The sequence below is a fragment of the Uloborus diversus genome, chromosome 2 (genome assembly GCF_026930045.1).
Source record: "Uloborus diversus isolate 005 chromosome 2, Udiv.v.3.1, whole genome shotgun sequence".
Taxonomy (NCBI): domain Eukaryota; kingdom Metazoa; phylum Arthropoda; class Arachnida; order Araneae; family Uloboridae; genus Uloborus; species Uloborus diversus.
This window is the reverse complement of record NC_072732.1, coordinates 189,722,593-189,749,552: the sequence shown is the minus strand read 5'-3', so window position 1 is coordinate 189,749,552 and position 26,960 is coordinate 189,722,593. Positions and strand designations below refer to the sequence as shown.

The 26,960-nt window shown below is 32.2% G+C and overlaps 1 non-coding gene across 1 annotated transcript; it reads right to left on the bottom strand.

The window, feature by feature from the left end:
- Window positions 1-18,972: 18,972 nt before the first annotated feature.
- Window positions 18,973-19,043, bottom strand: Trnag-ccc (transfer RNA glycine (anticodon CCC)). The gene has a single exon. It is a non-coding gene; the product is annotated as a tRNA-Gly (tRNA).
- Window positions 19,044-26,960: the final 7,917 nt, after the last annotated feature.

Genomic DNA, 26,960 nt, shown 5'->3' with positions numbered 1-26,960 from the left:
CTTTACCGATAACAGATAACAAACCCCACGTGCGAGTATGATTCACCCCTTAGCAAGCACCTCTTGTAAGTGATGTCACTGTTTCTGACCAATTAAAATTAGTTCACGTTTCTCAAACGTCACGGCAAATCTCAATTATAGATCGTCATCAGCCTGATGCCAGGTTTTCCAAACAAAATTTAGATTTTAATTCGTAGTTTCGAATTAATTTCTTTTTCATTTCAAACTTATAAAAAAAATTTCCAACTTGTAAGAATATTTCTTTCAAAACCAGATTTTTGATGATTCAAAACAGTATTTTTTCGAACTTGTAATATTTTTCTACTTAGAAAATGAAATCAAATATTTTTTTTTCTTCAATCATATAAAATGTTTTTAAGAAATAATTTCTCAAACTTGTAATATTTTTGCACTAATTAAAAAAAATCACCACTAATTAAAAAAATTTTAATCTTACAAAAATAAATTTTTTCCGCAAAAATATTTTTTTTTCAAAAAAAAAAAAAAAAAAAAATAATAATAATAATAATATTTTTGTAACACATTATTTTTTTTCTTTTCAATCTTTTTTTTTTTTTTGCAAACTATTTTTTTTTTTTTTCAAAAATTTTCAAACTTACAAAATAAATTTTTTTTCAACTGAATCTTCAAACGAAATGATTTAATTAAATTTAAAACTCAATAACACTTTACTCTTAGTATTAATAACCAATAGCATTTAACCATTTACTCTTTGCACTCTAAGTATTAATTAACACACACGCATTACAAATAATAATAATAATGTTTAAGATACTTACAAATCATCCACTCAAGCTTTCAAATATCCATCTAACATGTTATTGTTCATTCGTGTGAGGGAACTTGTAATTAAACTTTACTCATCAACCGAAATTATAAGCGAAAATATCACATTTTTAGCACTTAATATAATCATACAATTAACAAATTGGTTTTTAACTTTGAATTTTTGAAAAATAAAAACTATTACACACTTAGTAACATATCTATCGTTATTATTTCATGACGAATTACAAATAGGTGAGGGTCTTTTATTGATCATGTAACCAACTAAGTTAAGAAAGAGCGTTCTTATCTCATATGAGAATTTGAAGGTCTATATTAAAATTTTTTTCCAATATAAGTATATAGACACGTACGGGTTTGTGCATGTGAATATAGCTGTGTATTGTTTTCAAACCATTGACATGTTTAAGCATTATGCTTCTAATTTTGACTTTCCACTTAGCATAAGTCGAAGTCCTTCGCATGTATTAATCTATTGAAATATCACAAAAATTATATTTTCATTCAGTCTTAATTACAAAACCATACAATAAGATGAAGACAACACCGATAGTATAAAGATTACTTACAAGAAAGTGCATATAAAAAATATATGTAAGAGTGATTTCAAAGTATAATCCATCAACCATATTCAACAACTCAATAAAAACACAAGTCTCTTTTAAAATGATAAACACAATTTATTCACACACACAGTAAAAAACAATTAAATAAACTTACATCTTTAAGTAAAACTCTTCAAAACTTTCAAGCATATTTTTAACATCGATTACCATCAAATAAATCAGACACAAGACATTTTAAACATGGACTATCAACATTCAAAGTAACGAAGTCACGAGCCAAGTTTTCCCAATTAACATTATAAAGAGCCTGTTCGAAAAAAGTGTCGAACTTTCGACCCCTTGTTAATTTCACATTCATGCACTCTCATGTAAAAAATGAATCCATTTTTACAATCCACACATTCTTTTTTTGAAAGGTAGTTTATGTTGCGTATGAGCTCATCAAATAGACACTTACGTAGAGAATCAGCCAATTTACCAACTCCTTGTGACGTATATGTGCTGATTTTATCACATCGACAATCACAGGGATATTTTTTCTCAATTTCCGAAAGGATGTACTCTTTTAGAGTATAAGTCATAAGTTTGTCTTTGACACTACGTGAGATACAAGATGGAAGCAGGTTTTCACATCACACCGTATGTCGATGACGTTTTCGCATCTCGTGCAAACTGACATGATCAATGACACGTGATTGACCATGTCATGCGCGAGATGCGAAAACATCATCGACATTCGGTGTGATGTGAAAACCTGCTTCCATCTTAAAATTACTCGTAGTAGGTCAGGATGAAGTTGGAAGTCAAAGTGTTGGCATTTTCTAAAACTCTGAATACTGTGGAAAACAACTCAACTCTGCTCAAAAGTTCGTGTAATATTCTATGACGTCAGTAGCAAGAGACTTATGTACACTTCTTATTGGTTAAAGTGAATATTCATTGGTTTATAGTGGATGTTTGGAGAATCATTTTCAGAGTGATTCTGAGCTATGAAAGACGTCGTGAAATTTTGTTCTATGTACTTAGGATTTTTCTTCACCCGCTAGTGTTAAAACCTAGTTTGATTTATTTTTTAAGTTCATAGGAAGTTATTTTAGTATTGTGACTCCTAATCCCATGAGAGTTGAGAATGAGTAACGTTGGTGAAAATCATTCTGAAACTTTGAAGCCTGAAGATGAACAGATGAATGTAACGAGCACGAAAACGAACATTAAGCCTACTCCACAGCCTGACGATATGATGCACTTGGGTGATTGTATTTTCACTTTAGTAAATACTTTTCGGAAACGTACACGCGTGCATATTAGAAGATATACGTGTGGGAAAGATGGTATTCTTCGACCAACTAAGGATGGTATTTCCTTAGAACCAGATGTGTGGAGATCACTTGTTTCAAGCCTACGTAAAAAATATAAATCAAAAATTAATCGAAGACCGTGATTTCGCTTTTGTTATAAAAAAGGACTTATGTGTATTCAACGAGAGTGCGAATGGTAACATCTGTGTTAGTGTGCAAAGATTGTTCAAACTGAAACGAGAAGCGTTCCAATTGATGCCTGATAGAGTTCTACTTTTGGAAAGCCAGATTGACAAATTGTGTTACGCGTCCCCTTGTATCTCACGTAGTGTCAAAGACAAACTTATGACTTATACTCTAAAAGAGTACATCCTTTCGGAAATTGAGAAAAAATATCCCTGTGATTGTCGATGTGATAAAATCAGCACATATACATCACAAGGAGTTGGTAAATTGGCTGATTCTCTACGTAAGTGTCTATTTGATGAGCTCATACGCAACATAAACTACCTTTCAAAAAAAGAATGTGTGGATTGTAAAAATGGATTCATTTTTTACATGAGAGTGCATGAATGTGAATCATTAACAAGGGGTCGAAAGTTCGACACTTTTTTCGAACAGGCTCTTTTTAATGTTAATTGGGAAAACTTGGCTCGTGACTTCGTTACTTTGAATGTTGATAGTCCATGTTTAAAATGTCTTGTGTCTGATTTATTTGATGCAATCGATGTTAAAAATATGCTTGAAAGTTTTGAAGAGTTTTACTTAAAGATGTAGGTTTATTTAATTGTTTTTTACTGTGTGTGTGAATAAATTGTGTTTATCATTTTAAAAGAGACTTGTGTTTTTATTGAGTTGTTGAATATGGTTGATGGATTATACTTTGAAATCACTATTACATATATTTTTTATATGCACTTTCTTGTAAGTAATCTTTATACTATCGGTGTTGTCTTCATCTTATTGTATGGTTTTGTAATTAAGACTGAATGAAAATATAATTTTTGTGATATTTCAATAGATTAATACATGCGAAGGACTTCGACTTATGCTAAGTGGAAAGTCAAAATTAGAAGCATAATGCTTAAACATGTCAATGGTTTGAAAACAATACACAGCTATATTCACATACACAAACTCGTACGTGTCTATATACTTATATTGGAGAAAAATTTTAATATAGACCTTCAAATTCTCATATGAGATAAGAACGCTCTTTCTTAACTTAGTTGGTTACATGAGCAATTAAAGACCCTCACCTATTTGTGATTCGTCATGAAATAATAACGATAGATATGTTACTAAGTGTGTAATAGTTTTTATTTTTCATAAATTCAAAGTTAAAACCAATTTGTTAATTGTATGATTATATTAAGTGCTAAAAATGTGATATTTTCGCTTATAATTTCGGTTGATGAGTAAAGTTTAATTACAAGTTCCCTCACACGAATGAACATAATAACATGCTAGATGGATATTTGAAAGCTTGAGTGGATGATTTGTAAGTATCTTAAACATTATTATTATTATTTGTAATGCGTGTGTGTTAATTAATACTTAGAGTGCAAAGAATAAATGGTTAAATGCTATTGGTTATTAATACTAAGAGTAAAGTGTTATTAAGTTTTAAATTTAATTAAATCATTTCGTTTGAAGATTCAGTTGAAAAAAATTTTATTTTGTAAGTTTGAAAATGTTTGAAAAAAAAACAAAAAATAGTTTTGCAAAAAAAAAAAAAGATTGAAAAGAAAAAAAATAATGTGTTACAAAAATATTATTATTATTTTTTTTGTCGATTTTGTTAAAGAAATTAGTTGTTAAAGTAAAATATTATCGGGAAAGTGAAATAGACAAAGTGAATCTACTTCGTGAAAATTTTTGTTTTATTCTAACAAGAGTGGTTGTATGAAAAAAAAAATAATAATAAAAAAATAAAGTAAAATACTATGCGATGAAATGACTAAGTTAAATACTAATCAAAAAATAATTATTAGAGTTGATTAAATAAAATGTGATAAATTAAATGAAACTCTTGAAAAGCATATGTAGTGATGAAATGTAACATGAGTGCGAAATTTGCTTACTGGAAAAAAATTAAGTTGATTTTTTTTTAAATTCGTGAAAATTTGTTAATGATAAGTGTTAATTACTACTAAGAGTAAATTGATTGCAAGTTTTTAAATTAAATTAGTTGGATGAAAATTGTAGATCTGATAATGTTTCGAAAAATTTGTGGGTTCGATTCCTGTCACTAATTGCGAAAAATTTCTAAGTTTAAAAATATCGGGAAAAAAACGATAAAGTAAAAACAAGCAAGAAAATGATTAAGTTAAATACTAAGCGATAAAATGACTAAGTTAAATACTAATCGAAAAATAATTAAATAAAATGTTATAAATTCAATAAAACTCTTGAAAAGCATATGTAGTGATAAAATGTAACTTGAGCGCGAAATTTGCTTACATGAAAAAATTATTTAAGATGATTTTTAAAATCCATGAAAATTTCTTAATGATAAGTGTTTATTAATGCTAAGAGTAAATTGATTGTAAGTTTTGAAATTAATTTCAGTAGAAGTTATTTTTCGGTGAGTCTATTTTTAAAATTTGTAGGATTGTAGACATGAAGTTTTGATACTCGACTTATAATTTTAACATTTCTTGGGTTCTTCATTGATGTTTAACATTTTTATGTGATGTGTTTTATTTTACCGTAGGTAAAAATAATTAAATAAAACTGAAATTTATAAATTGTAATGAAAATTCTGTTAATGAAATTAGTTGGTTGTAAAGTAATATTTTGGAAAAGCTGTAATGAATGATAAATAGTAAAACGCAGTAAGTAAAATAGTAAAGTATGGTAAAGTAAAATAAAATATTAATGGGAAAATGAAATAGTCAAAGTGATTCTAATTCATGAAAGTTGAAAATTTCGTTTTATTCTAACAAGAGTGCTTGTATGAAAAAAAAAAAATAAAGTAAAATACTATGCGATGAAATGACTAAGTTAAATACTAATCAAAAAATAATTATTAGAGTTGATTAAATAAAATGAAACTCTTGAAAAGCATATGTAGTGATGAAATGTAACTTGAGTGCGAAATTAGCTTACATAAAAAAATTAATTAAGTTGATTTTTTTAAAATCGTGAAAATTTGTTAATGATAAGTGTTAGTTACTACTAACCAGGAAACATCACGAGTTCAGTAATCATGAAAAAAGTTAAAAATGGTCGCATTCGAAAGAGTATCTTTAGAAAAAAATTTGACCCAAATATTGTGTGCCCTCGTCCTTTTGTTTTTGAGATATGGGGGGTCAAAGTCTGACGAAATCTTACGAAAATTCGCCAAATTTAAAGACTTGGCAAGAAATGGAAAATACCACGTGATTTCATCGCCTGCGTCTAGCAAGACTCTCATTTCCATTTCTGGTCATCTGCAAAGCGCGTAAACGATGTTTCGAATTAACCCTTTACTTGTGTGGGTAAAATTAAAAAGTAACTATGAAGCCTGTGAAATGGAAACTAGAGAGCTTTATCCAGAGGAGCTACAACTTTATAACGAACTTGAACGTAGGATTTAACTTTGTAATCGTGATAATAATGCATTTCAGAATTTAAGTGCATTTCAAGTGTGTTTTACTTAACTAATTTAAGTTTGTACTCTTGTAATGAAACGTGTTGTAAGTAATTAATAATTATGTACGAGAATTAATATGAATAAGTAAAAAAAATCATGCTTAATAAAGCTTATATATTGAAAATAAAATGGATAGTTTTTGATGTTGAAAGAACATGATCATGGATTGTAGTATCCCAGCTCTTATTTATTTTTTCAAAAGTTATTATCATTCATGAAGTTTTATTGTCTGACCACTGCTAGCGAAAATGTTTAATTTAAAATCGAAAAAAATAATAATTAAAAAAAAAAGAAAACAACGGATAGTAAATGTCAAAAATTTTCACAGCAAAACTAACGATGTCGGAAATTACTTCATAACAGATTCTTATCAAAAATTTTATAGTCGACGTTCATTACAACAACCCCTGTAGTTCGAAAAGTCTGTCACTGCAACTGAAAGTCGCTATAACGTAAATGCACATCATATTGCATGTTATTTAGTCATTTTTAAAAATACTGAAGTCACTTTTACCAATTATGTTTCACGTTAAAAGGGAATTCAAATACGAGCAAAATAAAAATTAATACAGTTTTTTTTTATTTGAATGTTAGAGGGTTTACACATAACTTGAAAACGATACACATAACGAAAAACACACTGGAAATAACTGACAGAAATCGTTTTTTTTTTTTAATTTGAGAACATGGTTTGAAATCTTTAAAAATGTCGTTTTCTTCGTATTTAGATACTATTGAAGACTTCAGATTAACGACTTTTCAAAAAAAAAAAAAAAAAAAAAGACTTTAAAGTGTGTTTACCGTTTCTCTAAGGTTATCATATTTTTTTCAAAACAGTTTCATCATCGAATAAACTCTTTCAGTGGAAATATTTCACCCGCAGAAGCATAAAAGTTTTAAACATCAGTTTTTTAACAGACAGTCTTAAGAATAACAAAAAATTCCATTGTTTTTACAATAAAATAAAGCAAATATTTCGGGCTGTGGCGTTTTCCCCTATACAGTTGCACGTTAATATCCCGGAACACAAGCCCCTAAAAATTTCAATGCCGCAGTCTGTGCCACGACACCCCGCGCCATGGTAGTCACCCCAGTAAAGAATTAATGCGATATTTCTCACGCGCTTTGGTGGTGACCAAATATGGAAGTGAAATGTCTTGTCAGATGCAGATGTTGAATTCGCGCCGTACCTTCCATTTCTGAACAAAACTCGCTAAATTAATATAAACTTTAAAACATCCTAAATTAATATAAACTTTTTAACATCCGAGAAATGCCAAGGCTTTTCTCGGATGACTTTTGACATTTTTAAATATCTTTTCACTGCGAAAATCGCGAAAAACGTTTTAGAGGTTTTTAATTAATATTTTCGTTAATTAATGTCATCCAAAGACGCAACCTAGCTAAGAACATTCTCGATCAACATTCATTTCGAACAATTTTTTTTTTTTCCAAAATCGGTCTTCCCATTTAGGCGCTAAAGTGCCACACAGAGACATATACACGCACAGAGACAGATACACGCACCCACAGGTCAAACTTATAGCCCCCTCCTTTTGTGTGTCGGGGATTAAAAATGAAACTAAGTGAAAATTTCTGTTTCAATTAAGTTTTTCAATTTCAGTAATTTTGACGAAGAAATGCAACTTAATCTTATCAGGAACATGGTTCTGTAATAACGGCAATTTTCAATGAAAGCCTACTAATTACAGCAACTTTAAACGCGTTTTGCTCAAAACTTGAAAATATCTACTTACATCCCTTTGCGTCTCATTGCCTCATTTGATAACCTCAAAAACATTACCAAAAAGTCCATATATTCAGAGCAACTGATAATTTCTGATTTTCTGGTTTTTTTCCCCTTGAAACTCCTGCGCGCAGTTCGTGCACATATGTGCAGCACTGGATCATGTCCTCCATCAGATACTCCATTGTCGCATTATAAGGAAACCTGGGTGCTAATAAAGCGACCCATGAACTGCAGTCTACTTTTCCGGGCTATCAAATCTCGGGAAAAAATAGCGGAACGATATTTTTGCTTTTCATTCTGTCTACTAGATAAATTGGGCTTCAAGAACAATTGACAACTTTATATACCATTTAACTACAGTAACGAAGAAATAGAACTTACTGTAAAATAAGATCAGTTAATTTTAACATCACACTTTGTGTGGTAATTAAAAACTGTTTTTTGACAACGTTTTATCATTAGTTAGGCTTTTTATGACGACGAAGTCGCAATCCAGCGGATTTTTGTCATGCTATATAAAAAATGGGGTGCCGGATGGTCTTTCTGGTGTACGTGTTCTTTTTCTTTGAGCACCCAGATGACATGCATATTCATACCGTACAAGCTTTGGGGCACCCAGTTTGAGAACCCCTGATCTAGGATATTTGTTAAATGTCTGAACTTGCAACATGGAGTTTTCAACATATTTTAATTTTAACAGAGATGCGTTATTTTCTACTATTTTTAAAGAAAAACTCCATTTACAGAAATTTGTTTTTACACTCAGATTTCTTACTTAACGACGAAACGTATAATGTTAATCTTGTTAGTGTGTTTTTCCTTCATATTGTTTTTATATCAGAAACTAATATAAATTCTTGAAACAAAAAAACACTTCAGAGTAGGGGTGCGACATCGATGTCGACGCTTTTGGAAACATCGATGTTTTTCTTTCATGTTATTGGACCATCGATGTTTTTTCGATGTTGGTGTTTTTGCATTTTAAGTGAAAATTATCATAAAATGTGCTCCAATTTAAGTTTACTTATAGAGTTGCAAAAAAAAAAAAAAAAAAAATCATTTTTTTACACCCATTTTATAAGATCAATTTTTCTGTGTAGAAGATGATTTTTTGGGAAGATCACTATACAAGATAGTAAACGATTACTAGAGAGTGAGGAAATGGTCAAAGCTATTAGGAGAACCTAACACTGGTAGTCTGGTGCCAGAACTTGCAGTCTATTTCAAGGCCCCAGTTTTTAAACTAAAGGGATATTCTATACGTTAGTAGGGTGAAAATTATAACTGGTAAGAGAGAGCTGGTAAAAGTGCTTTAAACTATTTGAAAGTGATGGCAATTTCTGTTCCATCGGAAAGAGATGTTTCTCTGGCTGGTGGGATAGTCTGCGAAAAGAGAAATGCGCTTCTGGGGGACAAAGTAAACAAACTTCTTTTTCTCCTAACTGTCAACACCAATATTCGGGGTTACTTATGGATTTCCCCCTACAAGTCGTCCCTCTATTACTTACAATTTGTGTTTAATTATTAACTAGCAGTACAACACATATTTCTTGCTCTTAAAAATAATTGTTTAGAATTAATTTTGTATTTTTTAAAATAATTAGCACAACTTTTTCTCATCATTCAACTGACGGTAAGTGCTATGATAAATTTTTCTTAGATTCTTTTTTGATGTAAATTTACTTTTAGTTTCATTCAGTTTGAAAATATTTCCTTATTACAATAACTAGTTGTATTGATCAGTGCTTGTCATATAATCAATTTTTGCCCTACTATAATACCAAGATGTTGCGAAATTATTCTTATTAAATTATATTCATGATTTGAGGTTCATTATTTTCAATATATTCGCCGGATACGTAATCTTTTATATTGCTTAAATTAGTGTAGTATATTCAAAAACGTATGTTATACATTGATAAAAAGATCGATGTTTTAAAACATCGATGTTTTTTGGTCGATTATCAATACCATCGATGTTTTAATTTCTAACATCGATGTTTTACCATCGATGTCGCACCTCTACTTCAGAGTGAGAATTCAAGCATTTTTGTACTGCTGCCATCTGTTGGCGATTTCCCACTTTAGATATTTCAAATGTTAGTGCGAAGAAAATCGCAATTTTCCCTCAAAGCTCGTTTTTGCAATCCATATAAATAAATCAAAAATATATATTTATATGTGTGTACGTTCCCTATATAAATTCACAGTTTACGTCGGATCTCGACCAAATATGGCTGGGAGGTCCTTGCGCACCCGAGAAGGAACGTAGGGGGGTTTTCAAACTCCAAAAAAGTACCGAACCGTTCGAATTTTAATTTTAGGACACGAAAATGGCATTAAATGGATTTTACTACCCGAAATAATTATCCGAACATTTCAATTTTGGCACTATTCGAAAGTCCGCAAAAAAATACCCATGAGGAATACATTTCCTTCGAATTGCAAAAAAAAAAAAAAAAAAAAAAAAAAAAACTGTAAAGTCACCGGAAAAAAATTAAAAAGCATCATTAAGCCTAATGGAATAGAAATTTTATGTTGAAAATTTATCGTTTGCGCGATCTCATTTCAAGTTAGCCAAAAAAAAAAAAAAAAAATCAGAAGGTTGCCACTTTTTTTTTCTCGACTGTGACTAAATAAAATTTTGTTTTTGTTTTAAGACAAAAAATTCCAATTTTGATTATTATTTGGCGATTTATCTTTTTTTTTTGGGGGGGGGGGAGGTTCTTTTGTTTTGAATTTTAAGTTATGCGTTTAATTTATTCGAAAATTTTTGATTTTTCGTTTCCTTTCTTTGCGAATGATTATTTTGACGTGAAATTCACAATATATTCTTTTTCTGTTATTGAAGCCTGATTGTTGAACATGCTTCACTTGACAAAACTTTTATTTTCGCGGTAGAGCGTGCAAAGTCGGGCAATGCAGCTAGTAATATCATAAAATACTTTTGCGTAGTATTTATTTTCCCAAGCAATAATAACAGTAAATATTAGTGCGATTACATATTCGTAAAAATAATAAAGAGTTTATTTTTATACATAACTTTATTATTATTTTTTTTATTGCGCCAGTCTCATTTCAATTTTATTTTTCTTTTCTTGTTAAGCAATCAACGAATTGCTTATTAATCTCCCCTGACCAAAGTTAATGTTCCTATGATATTTGGACCCGGGTCCTCTGAGAGCGCCACCGGCGCCTGCAAGTGTAGCTACTGGGCCTAAACCACCAGTACTGTCTACCGCAGCGATTCCCAACCTTTTTAGTTGCGCGGCCCACTAATTTTGTAGAAAACACCATTGAGGCCCAGTAACTGCTATGTATTACTTGCACAGCCATTTTTTTAGGGGGGGGGAGAGAGGCGGTTTTTTTTCATAACTGACCTTAAGTGTAAATAATATACAGTATTAGGATTGAAATTGTGTTAAAAACAAGAGTTCTGGAGATATCAATCCCCTTCTCCCCTCATGCTGCACCACTGGTCTGGTGTAAAGCCCTCGATCCGTCTCTCGACGGATACAGGGCTTTAGTCTGGTGTAGATATATTGTACAAGAACAATTTTCAAAACAATTTTTAAGAAAGAAAATAACTTCATTGCATTCACTTAACCGCATAGCTCTAAGAAAAGTCAAAGAGAAGTCCTTAAAGTTAAAGCTCCATGGGATTTTTGATGTTGTTTTTCCTCGATGAGGGAGTTGAAATCTGAATTGAAACTGGATAGTTTTAGTTTCAAATAACTCGCAGCGTTCAGTGCATTTCTGTGTCTTTTTTTAAAACTGCAATGGAAAGTCTCATTTAAATAGGTAAGTTGTCGAAAAACCCCTCAAATGTCTCAATTTATTGATTAGTCATGTTAGTTCAACAAAGGAGGAGCATTTTTAACTTGAAGCTTGAATTTAATACTAGTTTCTTTGGTAATTTTCTTTAAAAGAGTTTCTGATTCATTAGATTTCACCTTCAATAAGGGAAAAGTTTTTTAGAAACATGAAAAACCTTTTATATAGATATATTAGATATATATTCTTTTATAAGAAATATGGAAATTTTCCCTATTGGCTATAAGCCAGGGAGAGCTGTTGGGTAAAGGTACATCTAATAAGTGAATTTTCTCAAAAACGGAAATTAAGACGCTAAGATTGATCTTGGTTCAGATCCTAGACCAGTGTTCACGCCCCAGTAACACGCTGTTCACGGCCCACTTGTGGGCCGCGGCCCATGGGTTAGGAACCGCTGGTCTACCGGAATCCACTCCTCCCGGGCGGTGGATTTCTTATTCTACACTCACGCACACATGTCTACACACACAAGCCACTCGCCACCTCAGGAGGAGGGACATGCCGAGGTCCCTGGACCAGAGGACATGGACGCCATCGCCCAGAGAAAGGGCTCGCGAAAATTTGTTGTGGGCTGTTTTTGTATAAGGACTATTATTATTGTGGATTTCTTATTCTACATACACGCACACATGTCTACACACACAAACGCACTCGCCACCTCAGGAGGAGGGACATGCCGAGGTCCCTGGACCAGAGGACATGGACGCCGTCGCCCAGAGAAAGGGCTCGCGAAAATTTGTTGTGGGCTGTTTTTGTATAAGGACTATTATTATTGTGTAAAGTTGAGAACCTCGGATACGAATCGGTTTTGGGGGAAAGGAGCCGTTTATAGAAACAATAAATCCAATGAGTTAGGCTCTCTCGTAACTCGTGGTTGCGAAAAAACCTAATTTTAGTTCAAGATATCAACATTTAAATTATTATTATTACACACACACACATATATATGTATATATACAATACATATATATATATACATATATATATATATATATATATATATATATATATATATATATATATATATATATATATATATATATATATATATATATATATATATATATATATATATATATATATATATATATATATATAATTTTTTTTTTACTTGTAAAAAAATAATGTGGGTCGATCCATCGTTACGGGCAATCACTCTTAAATTTCACCAACATTCCGTTACACAGTGTTAAAACAATTCATAAATGTTCCTGGAAAATAATTGGCAGCTTATTTGCCCATTTTCTGCCAGTAACATATCTTGCAAAAACCAAGAACGTTTTCCTCTAAAATTCAGTAACCTTCCTGAAATTATCCTGGAAGCTTCCTGAAAAATTCAGAAATCTTCCCGTTTAAAGCCAGTCGTGACTCTGGAAAATTAGAGTAAATTTAGGAAAGTATATACTATAATAGCTTGGCACCTTCCTGATTTATCAAGGAAGTTCCAAAAGCAGTATTGCAAATAGGGCCAAAGCTAAGCCAGAATTGCAAGTAAGTATCAAAAATTTTACTCACCTGTAATTCTTGCAAAGCTACGTAGTCCATGGACTTATTCGCTCCCTTTGGAAGCTTAACCATTCTGGACGGGCCGTAATAGTTTTGGAGCTGATACACTTAATAAATACGCTCAGTTAATCTTTAATTTGGGAGTTAAAAATATTTTTCACAATAGTGAAAAGTCTGTATTCGTGCAACTTGCAGTAATTCAGGAAACGTTTGACAATGATACTTGATTTTTACAGTAAGTGGGGTAAGAACCATTGAAATCCCGAAACGTAACACGGAAATGCTCAGTAATATTTCGGAATTTCTTTTACAATGTAGTTCCTAATATTTTAATCAAACAGGATTAAGCATACATTTTAACCATTGAATTTGACACAAAGACAGTTTTATTTTTCTTAAATAATTTAGTTATTCAAAGTTTTATTTTTTCTTGAGCAATCGCGATTGCTTATTGCTTTCATTTGACTGTTTTTGGGTGCTATCATGTTATTTTCCCATCGCCACCCTCCGCACCATCACCGTCGACCGGCTCCTCACGATGCTGCTCCTGTAGCGAAAGCCTTCTCCAGGTTGCGTCCATGTCCTACACTTACACGCATACATACACGCACGTACACACACACACGTACACACACACACACATACACACAAATACATACGCCTACACATACACACACGCATACATACAGAAACCTACACATACACACACACCACAACCTTCACACACACATACACACAACTACCCACACATTCATGCCTGCACACAGACACAAACACATATGCCTACACATACAGTCACACCCCACACACACATTCATACACACAACTACCCACACACTTATGCCAGCACACATACACAAACACACATGCCTACACACACATACACAAACACACATGCCTACACACACATACACAAACACACATGCCTACACACAAACACATATACCCCCACACAGAAACACACACGCCTACATACACACAATCGTGATTGCGAAAAACATAATTTGAATTCAAGATGTCAAAATTCAAATTAGAGTTAATTGGGGGCAGTGACTGATCCAGCCGATTGTTTTGGGAGGGGCCATCCGAAATTTTTGAACTAACTCCGAACTCCCCAGAAATTTTATTAAAATGAAGTTTTAAAAACATAATTTTCGGTGTATCGAGACATTAGATGAGGTTATGGATTTAGGAATCTCCCTTGAAAATGTTTCAAATTTTAAATTGCCAAGTAATTTTTGAAAATTAGGAAACTAAAAATGCATTTTGTCTATTTTTGATGATGTACCGAGAAAGGTCAGGTTTCAGATGCTGACCCCAAAATAGTTTTTGAAAATAAAGCTTAGAAACCAAAATATTCTGTCATTATGAATGCTCTTACAGCTCTCCATCCCAAAAATGCACCTTTAGATAATGTTTGTTTACATTTAAGGAAGAGTGAAGGTGCTTGAATCCTTCCTTCCTGAAAATATTTTGCATTTGAGTCTCTAAAAATTCGAATTTTAACTATATTTATACATATTTTAGAAAGGGATGGAAAATTCGTGAGCTCCTCAAAAAACTTCCTATTAAAGCTATCATCACGGTACAAACTAGGGAGGGAGGGGGTCCTATCAAAGATCGTTTGTAATTGAAGTTCCAAAAAATTTCATTTAAGTTGCTTTTAAGCAAGTTAACTGATAAGGTCTGGATAAGCTAGTTTCCGTTCATATTTTTTCCAAATAAAAGACTTAAAATGCATTTTTTTGCTACACATCAAGGCCAGAGGCGTAGCTAGACCCGACTTTCGGGGGGGGGGGGGGGTTACTTCTTTTATTATATATATATATATATATATAAACTGTTTTAGTATTAAAAAAATAATAATAAGAGGGAGGTGAATCTTACATACTTTGGAGTGGGGTGCCCCAAGTTCGATACCTTGTGTCAAACAAAACAAAATAAAAGCAAAGATTTTTTTTAAATTATTTTTTTAATGTTTTGGAAAATTTAACTTTTTTTTCTTTTTCCTCCATTTAATTTAAAGTGAAACTTTCTAGCAACGGGTCTAGTCAAAACCAGTCTATCCAAATCAGGGGGAAAATCAAATATCTGATGAGCATGTTCCGTTCATTTTAGTGTGACTGCTTAATTTAGAGGCTAACACACATCTACAAAAGCTGGCATCCCTGAAAGCTAATTGATTCTTCCATTTCCGCCTGTAAACTGGATGTTTGACTTTCAATCTCATCGGTGGGTCAGACTATTTTTACTAACTTGGTTCGCACTAAAAGCATGAAATAAAATATATATAAAAAAAAGACTTCTTGATTATAACCTGCGAAAAATGAAATGGCTTTCATATCGTTATATTTATATGTTGCTTTTTATATGTATTTACATTTATGCTAATTCTAAAGCAGTTAATAATAAAATTTGAATTAAAAAAAGGGAGGAAATATAGGCGGTAGAAAGTTATTTGCACAAAGCTGCATATCATCTGTTCTCCTCTCAAGTTTTTATTTTTAATTTTTTTAGCAGCTTTAGAATTTACATAAATATCTATATATCTATTTGAGAGAGCAACAGCAGTTTTCGAGTGTTATAAACAGAAGTCTTGTTTATTTTCTACTTTTTAATGCGAACCAAGCTAACAGAAATAGTACAGAACAGTTTAGATTCATTTCGTTTTTAAACATTTTATTCCTGTAATGCTATGCAGTTTTTCTTTTAAATTAAAATAAAATTTCCTTCAGATTGTTCGATGGGATTAATGCTGCTTCAGCAGACTGTACTCTTGGCTTCCTTAAGAGGTTTTCCATCTCCAGCTCAGTCACTTTCCTATACCGGGTTGATGAGTGCTAATAAGCACGAAACTGCAGTCCTCGGCTGGAAAATACTGAGCTGGCGGTGTATTTCACGTATTTCTGCTTTAGCCCTGGCTAATGGGCGGTAATTTACTGAATATACCTTGCCTTGCTTTCAATCTTCGAGTTGAACCGAACCATTGCTTCGATCACTCGTCTGGTCTGCTAATTCTATATTAGCTACCAGTTTGTTTCGCACTCTTGGCTTCCTTAAGAGGTTTTCCATCTCCAGCTCAGTCACTTTCCTATGCCGGGCTGATGAGTGCTAATAAGCACGAAACTGCAGTCCTCGGCTGGAAATGACTGAGCTTCCCGAGGTATTTCTTGTATTTCTGCTTTAGCCCTGGCTAATGGGCGGTAATTTACTGAAAAACCTTAGGTCTCGAATTCCGGCTATGCTATCATTTTCCGATTAGGAATAGGTTTTCTAGGAAGATTAACAAAAGGACAGACGTTTCGAGGACTTTCTTGGAACAAGAGTAAAGGGGTGAAATTCACAGGTTGAGTATTAGTTGCATTATGGATGAGAATTTCAAGTTAATGGTTAAAGTTCATTCAAATTAAAAGCCATTTTGCTCTGTTATCTGGTTAGGTACTGTTCTTTGGTTGCTCTCTTTCTTAAAATTATGATTCTTTATAGAAAACCGAGATGATAGGAGTGAAAAGAAAGTTTAAGATTTTTTCAAGTAAAGAAAAATGGAAAATCCTAGAATATTGGCCAGGTTAATTTTGCAGCAATTGCTAACCTTAACAGGATAAATAATTAATTTAAAAAAAAAAATCAGGCACCAAAAAAGCAATAAAAGACTTTTTGTTGAAAAAGATATGCTTAAAGTTTCTTTTACTGTCAAAATGATTCCTTAAACTCGCAATGAAACACTTAATAATGTAATAAAAGAACAAAACTAATAAAGAGGAATTTTGATCAAAAGTCCATATTTTCTGTAGTATCGATTCCAAATTTTCACCGTCATATTCCAAATTTCTATAAAGTTTCTTAAAGTCCCTGTATCTTAAAACCTCTTAATCTCGATTTTTTTCCTTCCTGTGAAATTCGAAAAATACAGATTCAACTGTATGTAATATTCCCACTGCGCCGCTCATAAAATTAAACATGTTTAACAATTTGCAGAATCTATGACAAAAAAGGCTACATATGCGTGGATTTAACAAATCAATCTCATTTCTAAAGCAAAGTGTGAAATTTCACTCAATTATCAAAAAAATGTTGCAGCAGAGTGAGGAGTAAGGCGTCTTTACGCTTGAGGGTCACTCATGGAGCTGATTTTCAATGGCACTGGGGGGGGGGGAGTGAATTTTTGACCATAGTTATTCAGAAAAAAAAAGCTGTTTTGATTTTTTTTTCTTTTTCTTCTCTCTTCTTTTTTTTCTCGTATCTTTTTTTCTTTCTCTTCTCTTTTCTTTCTTTCACTCTCTCCCTTTCTTGAGACAAACATTTCGGGGGGGGGGGGGGGGGTTCGTCCCCAACCCCCCCCCCCCTTAGCTACGCCCCTGATCAAGGCATTTGTGAAAGGGCATGGGAAAAGGGGGTGTTATACAAAAAATGAATCCGCTAAATTTGTTGATACCATATTAATACAAGAGCACAAAGAACACAACTCCACTGCCTTTCACATCGTTTTATTCACTACAACTACCCACAAACACGAACGAACATAGAACTATATACAAGTTAGATGATATTAAGCAGCTGGCCTGTAGCCACGCCCTCTTTCCCCTTAAAGACCCTCGTTCTCTTCAAGATTCTCGCTAACAGGGGGTTCTCCCCTAGTTTCGAAATTAAAGCCATAAAAACGAAAATTTAGGCTCTCTTTGGTCTTACGAACAATAGGTATACTCTGAGCACAGCAGCATTTAGAGATCGTCCTAGTGTCTGTTGTTGGAATCAAGAAATAATGTAAAAGATGGAGAAAATTTTTGGAAATAAACGTTTTGTTTTGAGGGTAGGGATATAATTTATCTCCCAATTAAGGCCTATGCTTCTTTTTCAGTAAAACACGTGTTAAATTTTGTTATCTTCTCATATTTTTTTTTCTTTTTTTTTTCTTAAAAAAATTTCTACAATCACAAGGCTTTGGGAGGGGCCATGGCCCCCCTTTATATCCGCCTCTGATTGGGGGAAGTGGGTCACAGGTCTTTTTTTTTTACACGTGTCAGGGCTCACGGACGGGACATCACATCTGATCTCAACAACCTCTTGAAATTCGCTGCTTGGATTAGTTAATATGTTAGCTAAATAATGCACCATTGACAAAACAATTGTAGATTTTGAAAACTTAAGGTTCCAGTGTAAGGGAAAGATGTCTCATTTGTTAGGAAATAATAATTTGATCCAATGAAAAACAAAATCCATAATAATACATTTTGCATAGTTTTCTTCGTTTTTACATGACTTTATTCTCATTTTTATTTTGACGACTACAGCAGCTGAAAAACTATTCTAGTTTTTAAACAATTGATTATTTTCTTAATTTTCTTTTCATTTATTCCGATCGTTAAAACTTGGTGTCACCTTCAGGAGATTTATTTTTGTCGTAGTAATAAGTAGTCCTTACGTGTGTATTACCTGCCTTATTAGAAATGGAAATAATGTTAAAACAAAGACTTGAACTATTCTTCGAAATCCATCTCTTTCCCCAAAAAGTGGTTTTCGCTGATGCAAAAACTTGTCGTCAAAAATTAAGAAATACAGAAAGAAAAGTGAAACTGCGCCGCCCGGGAATCGAACCCGGGTCGCAAGAATGGGAATCTTGCATGATACCACTACACCAGCGGCGCTTGACCTGGTTAGGAAGGTTTTAATATTATAAAGCTAAGTTTTCCGCTGTAAAACGAATGCGGGTAGCAGTAAATAGAGGAATCACAACGTTTTAACGTAATAAAATTATAAATATTTTAGAAGCATTTATTTTGTATGGAATTGAGACTCTTTGTCAGTTTCAAACATTCTGCTTTTTTAAAGAAAATAATTTAGTGAAATATGCAAATAAATTGTTTCGATTTCACTTTGGTAATTTGTATTCGAAAAATACCGATTAAAATAATTTCGAGAAGGTGTTTTTTGAAGGGCTGAATTGAACCCACGCTATGCTTGAAATTTCTATATACCGACAATTTAATTTTAATTATTTTTTTAAAGTCCTGTAATATCTGAAACAGGCATAGAGGGGAGGTGGGACGACGATTTTTATAAACGAGATTTTTTAGAATCCAAGGATTTCGGTACTTTTCTGACAAAGATGAAGCTTCTGATCAGGCATTTGAAAAGCATTTTTTTTTTAAAAATATGTATTTGAGTAATTTTTAGACCAAGTTGTTTTCAAAAATTTTTAACTCCATAATATATTTGTTATTTTTTAAAAATATTTTTCTTGAATGTGTTCCAAAAAAGTGCTTTCAAGTAGTACTCAAGGGGTGGTTACATTTTAAAGCGAGTTTTTATGTGTTTGGGGTAAACCTATAGGCTTGCCTTTGCCAGACCTCCCTCAGTCACTTCCTAAGCCGGGCTGATGAGGGCTAATAAGCAAGGAACTGCAGTCCTCGGCTAGAATGACTGAGTTGGCGGTGTATTTCATGTATTTCTGCCTTAGCCTTGGCTATAGGACGGTAACTTGTGAGTGTTCAGTTCAAATGTAGCTGACTGTTTGTTCTATCCCATGTCTTATTTATTTTCATAACTATTTTTTTTATTATTTTTCTCATTTAATACTTTGCAGAGTTGATGTGTTGTATAGCTAGCTGATCTTGGTACTGAGGTGATTCTTGAAGTTTATCTCTATGCTCCGTCGATATTGCTGATGTCTATCAAGTTTCTTTCCCCATTGTAGCGAATCTATGTGTATGGGCACATTTTTTGGATACAAAATTTTTCTTAGCTGCTTTCCATAAAACCATATCAGTCATGACATCAGGTACCTTTTCTTCTAAATTTGTTGTTTTTAATACCCAAACCATTTTTTTCTCTAAGATTCTCTTCGTGTCTCTATTTGGGTAATTGTCTTAATTTTTTGTGTGCATCTAGTTTATGAACTCTTTTTTTTTTTCGCGTATTTTTCTGAAAATGTTTTTACACATTTATTTTGCAGTGCATGGCCATGTATATAGACGTACATGCATGTATTCATCATTTCATTTTACATGTTATTTGTTTTTTTCGGTATCACTTTGTTTAAAAATGTTGGTTTATTCTTCTCTGGTTGTGTAAAATAATTTCTGGAAAAGGGATATCAATACTACTTTACAACATTTATGTCATATATAGTGATTTTCCCCCCTTTTTCATGGTATACAGTTAAAGTATTTCCGTTGTCAAGGGACCTTGCGTATTGAGTTTTATTTCGTATACACCCAAACCTGTTTTTATGCGGTAGATAGGGACCGCATTAAAAAAATAAATAAATAAATAAATAAATAAATAAATAAAACCGCATATTAAAAAAAAAATGTTCGAAACTTCACGAGCAGCTTTTATAAATTTGTTTTCGCAACACAGTTATTTTTATTTTTTTTTTTTTTTTAATGCGGTTTATAGGGATGATGTTAATTTCTGCCGAGTAGTCTCGGAAATTTTTTTCCGGATAAGGAATTTTTTGGGGAGTCACAGTGACTTCCCATCGGTTAGCCTATGTTGTCACTTGGAGACATTACCTCGCTCTCGTTTTAAAAATATTTTCGTCAATTGAATCCCAATCTGATTGAAATTATAATGTACCGCATCAAAAAAAAAAAAAAAAAAAAAAAAAAAAACGGTCACTCGTCTGGTCTGTGCTTGTTCTATATTAGCTACCAGTTTGTTTGGCACACTTGGCTTCGTTAAGAGGTTTTTCACCTCCAGCTCAGTCACTTCCTAAGCTGGGCTGATGAGTGCTAATAAGCACGAAACTGCAGTCCTTGGCTGGAATGACTAAGTATATTTCAGTGTTTGTTTTTTTCGGAACATTGCAATTCAGGTTAATTTAATTTAAAATTTCATTCCGATACAAAAAAAAAAGATTTTTATGATTTAACAATTGGATGTACTTGTTTTTAGTGTTAATATTATGTATAACAAAAAGACATTTTGTGCTATAACGAAACTTAGATTTTGTCAATAGTTTTCTTGGTACTTAAATTTGAAATGGTATACAACAAGTCATAGTTCCGAACAAATAGTAATTGTTGGAGTTTAAAAAAATGTTATTTTTCATTTTCGGATGATATATTGATAGTATAACGTGTGCATTGCATGAAAATAATTTACTTTTGGTTTAGTCAACGCTTAAGTTACTGTATCATGATTACTGTAACCGCCTCTTATAAAAAAAAATCACTGGATTATAAAATCATTCTCTTTTTAAACTCAATTCTGGAAGAACGGAATCATTACAACATCAAAATACAGGGTGTTCCGTTTTAACCTGCAAGACCTTTATTTTTGCAACCGTTAGTCCTAGATGTATACTTCTAACTGCAAAAATGTTCAAAATCAGATGCACAGTTAAGATTTGAAAGTTTGAAGTGAAAATAAGAATGAGTTAAAGAATACAAAGTTTAACTTTTAATGCGGCCCCCAGGTCCCCTAACTTATATTTAGGGAAATAATCTCGATTGAAAAATAATTCCAACACAAAAATATTGAAATAATTACTACGACCAATATTCACCGTGATATGAAACGCAGCGTTTTGCAACTTACACCACTTTTCACTCGCCGTCAATAACACCTTCTGGGGAAAAATATAGTGGTTAAAAAGTGTTATTAAAATTACATGTGTGCATAGTGTTATTTTTCAAATTTTTCGAAGTTTTGTCCTGGGTTTTTGCGTATCAGGGCATAACATTTGCATTTATTTTTGAATAGCAATGAAAAATATAAATACCTTGTTTTTCTAACTTTGACGACCTGACATTCTTCGGAAGGAGCGACAAGTTCCAATCTCATCTTCTGTATGATCCCTTAAAATTTTAAACTGGAATATCTCCTTGAGTTTTGCTCACACAAATGTCAAATTTTTGTGTTAGTAGTAATAAGTTTTAATGGAGATTATTTCTCTAAATATTGGATGGGGGACCTAGGGCCCGTATAAAAAGTTACATTTCGTATTTTTGACTCATTTTTATTTTTGCTTCAAATTTTCAATATCTTAACTCTGCATCTGATTTTGAACATTTTTGCAACTGGAAGTATACATCTAGGACTAACGGCTGCGAAAATAAAGGTCTTGCAGGTTAAAACGGAACACCCTGTATGTTAAACCATAGTTTAATCAAATCATTATCGCCGTTTTATAAAATGAAGATGTTGAAGGGCTTATGTTAAAAATTGAAAAATACAGTTAAAAATGCCAAAAACTGCAACAGAAATAATTAATTCCAAAGTGTCAGACCGTGCCAAGAAATGGATTAAGATGGGAATTACAGTGCATAATTTATCCTCTTCAATGGACGTTTAAAACCATGCTTGATAACATATTATGTTTTTTAGAGAAAAGAGTAGGTAATGTCGAAACTTGAAAAAACTTTTACGAACATTCAAATGATGTTGAATCTGAACTTTCAAGTTCTGTTAATCAAACAAAAATTCGACAATATTTTAAGACCTTAGTGTTAATAAAAAATGCCTCATGTTTAGTTAAAATGCCTACTTGCTCAAAAGAAAATACACATTTAGTAATTCTTTTCTTCTTTAGTGTATTTAAATCTCAAAACCTTTTTTAAAAAGTGAGTATGCAGTTTATTAAAATCACAGGTTTTATAAAATTCAAATGTCCTTAGAAATAATGTGATTTTAATAAGCGGCGGACGCTACTAATATTCATAATGTATTTTTGACTTCATCTGATGATGTCAATCGAAATTTGTGAGAGCTCTGCCAGAATGAAATGTAAGAAAATCTTTTTGATGGGAGAACCTCCGCGCCTGTTTATTTCAAAAACCAGTCAAACGACTTTTTCTTTTCAAAATTGTGCCATTGTGCTTCTTTATGGGGAAAATACACATATTGGGAGAGATACATATCGAGAATTGTGTTTTAGTAGTAGGGAATCATGGTGCAAAGTTAAATAGCGGGGCAAGGTGAAGTGGTGGAATATTTTCTCTGCTTTTAGCTCAACCTATCTGGTAGTACCATATGTAGTCAGGAAAAAAATACAACCGAAAATTAAAGAGTGATAATACAGGCAATTTTTAAAAAATGATACTGGTATTGTAATATTTTGTTGTAAGTAAAAAAATTATTTTTGTAACTATAAAATGGTAAATTTATTTTGATTAACATTTTAAATATTAATTGAGACCTCTTAATGTTCGATCCAGCATTAAATTAGTTAATATTAAGCTTATTTGTATTTTAAATAAATTGTACAATTAGTCAATTGCATACGGGGCAAAGTGTATAAGGCAAAGCTTGTTTCATTTATTCATTCAATCATTTAATATGAATCACTTACATTTGCATTTTTTAATTAACTCATTTATATTCCTTCATTTAGTTCTTCGCTCATTTATTCATCCATTCACTAGTTTTCTTATTGATTCATTCTTTTACTCGCTCATTTATTTTTCTTCAAATATAAATTGATTTATTCATTTAATTATGCGATTATTGTTTCATTATCTTTTCATTTATTTATTCAAACTTTTATTTACTGATTCTTTTCATCAAAAATATGTTTTTTGTAATTGAATAGAAAATATTTCATTAGAAAAATATTTTATTTTTCACTTTGCCCCATTTAAAAAAAAAAAAAAAAAAAAAAAAAAAAAAAAAAAAAAAAAATTCTCTTTTTTTTTTTTTTTTTTTTTTTGAAGACTCAGATTTACTGCCAAAAATAAAAAATGCTGTTTCAACGCATGTTTTATTATAAAATACAATGTTCTTTTTTTTTATGTACTGTAATTTTCAAAATAAATTTCCGATTTTGAAAAAACTCAGTCATCTTAACCATTTCACTTTGCCCCACGTTACCCTACGTTAACTTTCGGATTTAATGCAGAAAGCTGTCAAGCGACGTCACTTGTCACGTTTCTGCACTAAACCATTTTATTTTGTTTTTGTGGCTCACTTTTCGTTCCGTTGGCGGAACTGCTCTTGATTGTTTTCGTCCAAGAAGAACTCCATACCATCCTCAAAATATTTACGTAAAAACAGTTATTTTACGACACGAGTAGTCAGAGAAGAGTGGTGGTAAAACCACTTATAGATGGATTTGTTGAGTCAGCATTTTTATTCCTGAAAACAAAAATTCCCATAATATTTAACTAAAAATACGTATCCCTTACGAAAAAGCAACACCTTTTTACTTCCTTTTACAAAAAAGGAAGTATTGTATTCGCAAAAAAAAAATTCACTCAAAAATCGACCTTAATTTCCATTTTGCTTACCCCCGAATGAGTGTTGAGTTTTTTCTTTCGACTCGACCACACGTGGATAAGTGCCTAAGAACGTATAGACACGCGAAATAACCATTTTGACGATTCCCGAGAAACAAACAACGAGTTTTCTCGTGACGTCTGTATGTACGTATGTATGTCGCATAACTCAAGAACGGAATGCCCCAGAAAGTTGAAATTTGGTGCGTATACTCCTAGTGGGGACTAGTTGTGCTCCTTCCTTTTTGGTTGCAATCGGATGCTCCAAAAGGTTTTTTTCCCCCTTTTTGGGAGGAAATCATTGTTAATTTCGATGTAAACTCAAGTGTTATAATTTGGCAGACACTTGGCGATATATCGCCAGTTTTTTGGCTGCCAAGTCTGGTTTCCATTTGGCCACTGTTGGTGATATTTAAAGAGTAAACTATTGAATCACATTAAAACTGCCAATAATGAGAAAATGACATTAAATTAGAATAAAAGGAAGTCATCAGCTCGTTTTTATTATGCTTTCATCATGCATTCGGATCACTTCGGCCATCCAGTTCATTCTGGTTACTTCAATATGTACAGTTGGCTCTCTGTTTAACGACGCTCTATATAACGACTTTCTTATTTAAAGATGACTTTTCACGGTCCCGGATACTCCATTGTAGTTTTAGAAACATTCTGTTTCAGGACACCTTCTACTTAAGGGCGATTTTGTGTGGTCCCTTGGAAGTCGTTAAATAGAGAGGCAACTGTATTTAATAATGTCAGGTTGTTTATGTATACTTTATCGTTTAATATTGAATCTTCTTCTCCAAGTACCAATTCTATCCATACTACCAAGTACACATCGCAGAATTTTCCTTACAAAAATTGAATCGGTTCGTGCCAAAACTACGTAAGTCAAGAATTTCAAATTTCTCAGGAAGGAGAAAAAACGGAGTTATATTTTTTCCAAATTTTTAAATAATCGAATATATTTTTTCTCTGTCATAGCATGCATTTATGTCGCTTTCATGCAAAAATTACGTTGTTTCTATTAAAATCAGGTTCAGGAAATATTAAAATGTAATTTGGACATTGACTGTTTTTGCACTCGCTTTTAAACTTCGTGAAAAAGGTTTTCATACATTCAAAGTTTACATTATTTATTCACGATGAAGTAACGGTTGCTTTATCATTATAACACAGGAATTCAAAACAATAGCACGCTTTTAATATAGACCGCTCTTAGCATAGATATTTTTAACCATACATCGTTATAAAAAATTACAAAATCATAAAAAATCAAGAATTTAAGAAACTCAACACTATTCAGGAGTATAGGCTAACAACGAGAATGGAAGGTTATTACAAATATTTAGTGTCGGTAGCTTAATCTGTACTAAAAGACCGTTCTGTATGTTCAAAAGAGAGGTCCCGTATCTTTCGAACTACTAACCTGAGTGTCGTGGTTTTTCCACTTGAATCCAATTCCTTGACTTCCGTTTTGCCCCCCATAGCTTGTTTTTATGAAAAACGAATTTTCGATTTTTTGTGGCCGAAGTGGTTTTTAATCTCATCGATATATTTGCAGTCGCGTTTTCCTCCTATTTTGTTTATGTCTAGGTTTCGGGCATAAATTAAGACAGGCTTGACTAGTGTCTTGTAAATTAAAAACTTTGTCTTTCTAGAAAGGAACTTGGATTTAACAGTTCTAATTTACCCATATAGGGTAACGACCCCAGTAATTGGCACTTTAAGAGTTTGTCCTTAAACTTTCCTCTGTTTTCATTACTTAGAAAAACAATATTCACTTGCAAATTTTTTAGTATTAAAGAATGCACATCTGTACACCTATTTAGTTCACTAAAATCAAAAATATTTGATAGATATTTTTTATAAAAATATGTTTAAAAAGTTAACGAAATCACCAGTAATTGGCACCTGATACCTCCAGTGTATGACACCTTGTGATCCAGTAATTGGCACATGTTAAAAACATAAAACTGAAAAATCACTTTATTTTTCGCTTTTAGATTACATACAAATTGTAGAATGAAGGAGAGACAGAGAGAAAAGGAACATTGATTCATGTAAAGTAAGACAAAACAACGTTAGAAGAAGCACAAAACGTTGTTTTGTCTTACTTTACTGTTCAGCACAAAGGTATTTATTTATCTTATTGATTCATGATTCTAAGGGACTATAAAAAATGAACCAATTCTCTACAGTTGCAATATTTGACTGATGGCCAAACATATTTGTTTTTTATTGTTTCTGTTAAAAATTTAACAGTATATTCTGTAGGATTCAAATTAATAGTAGAACCCATGTAATATAAATGCTGCAAAACTATCAGAAATCAATTTAGTGTCA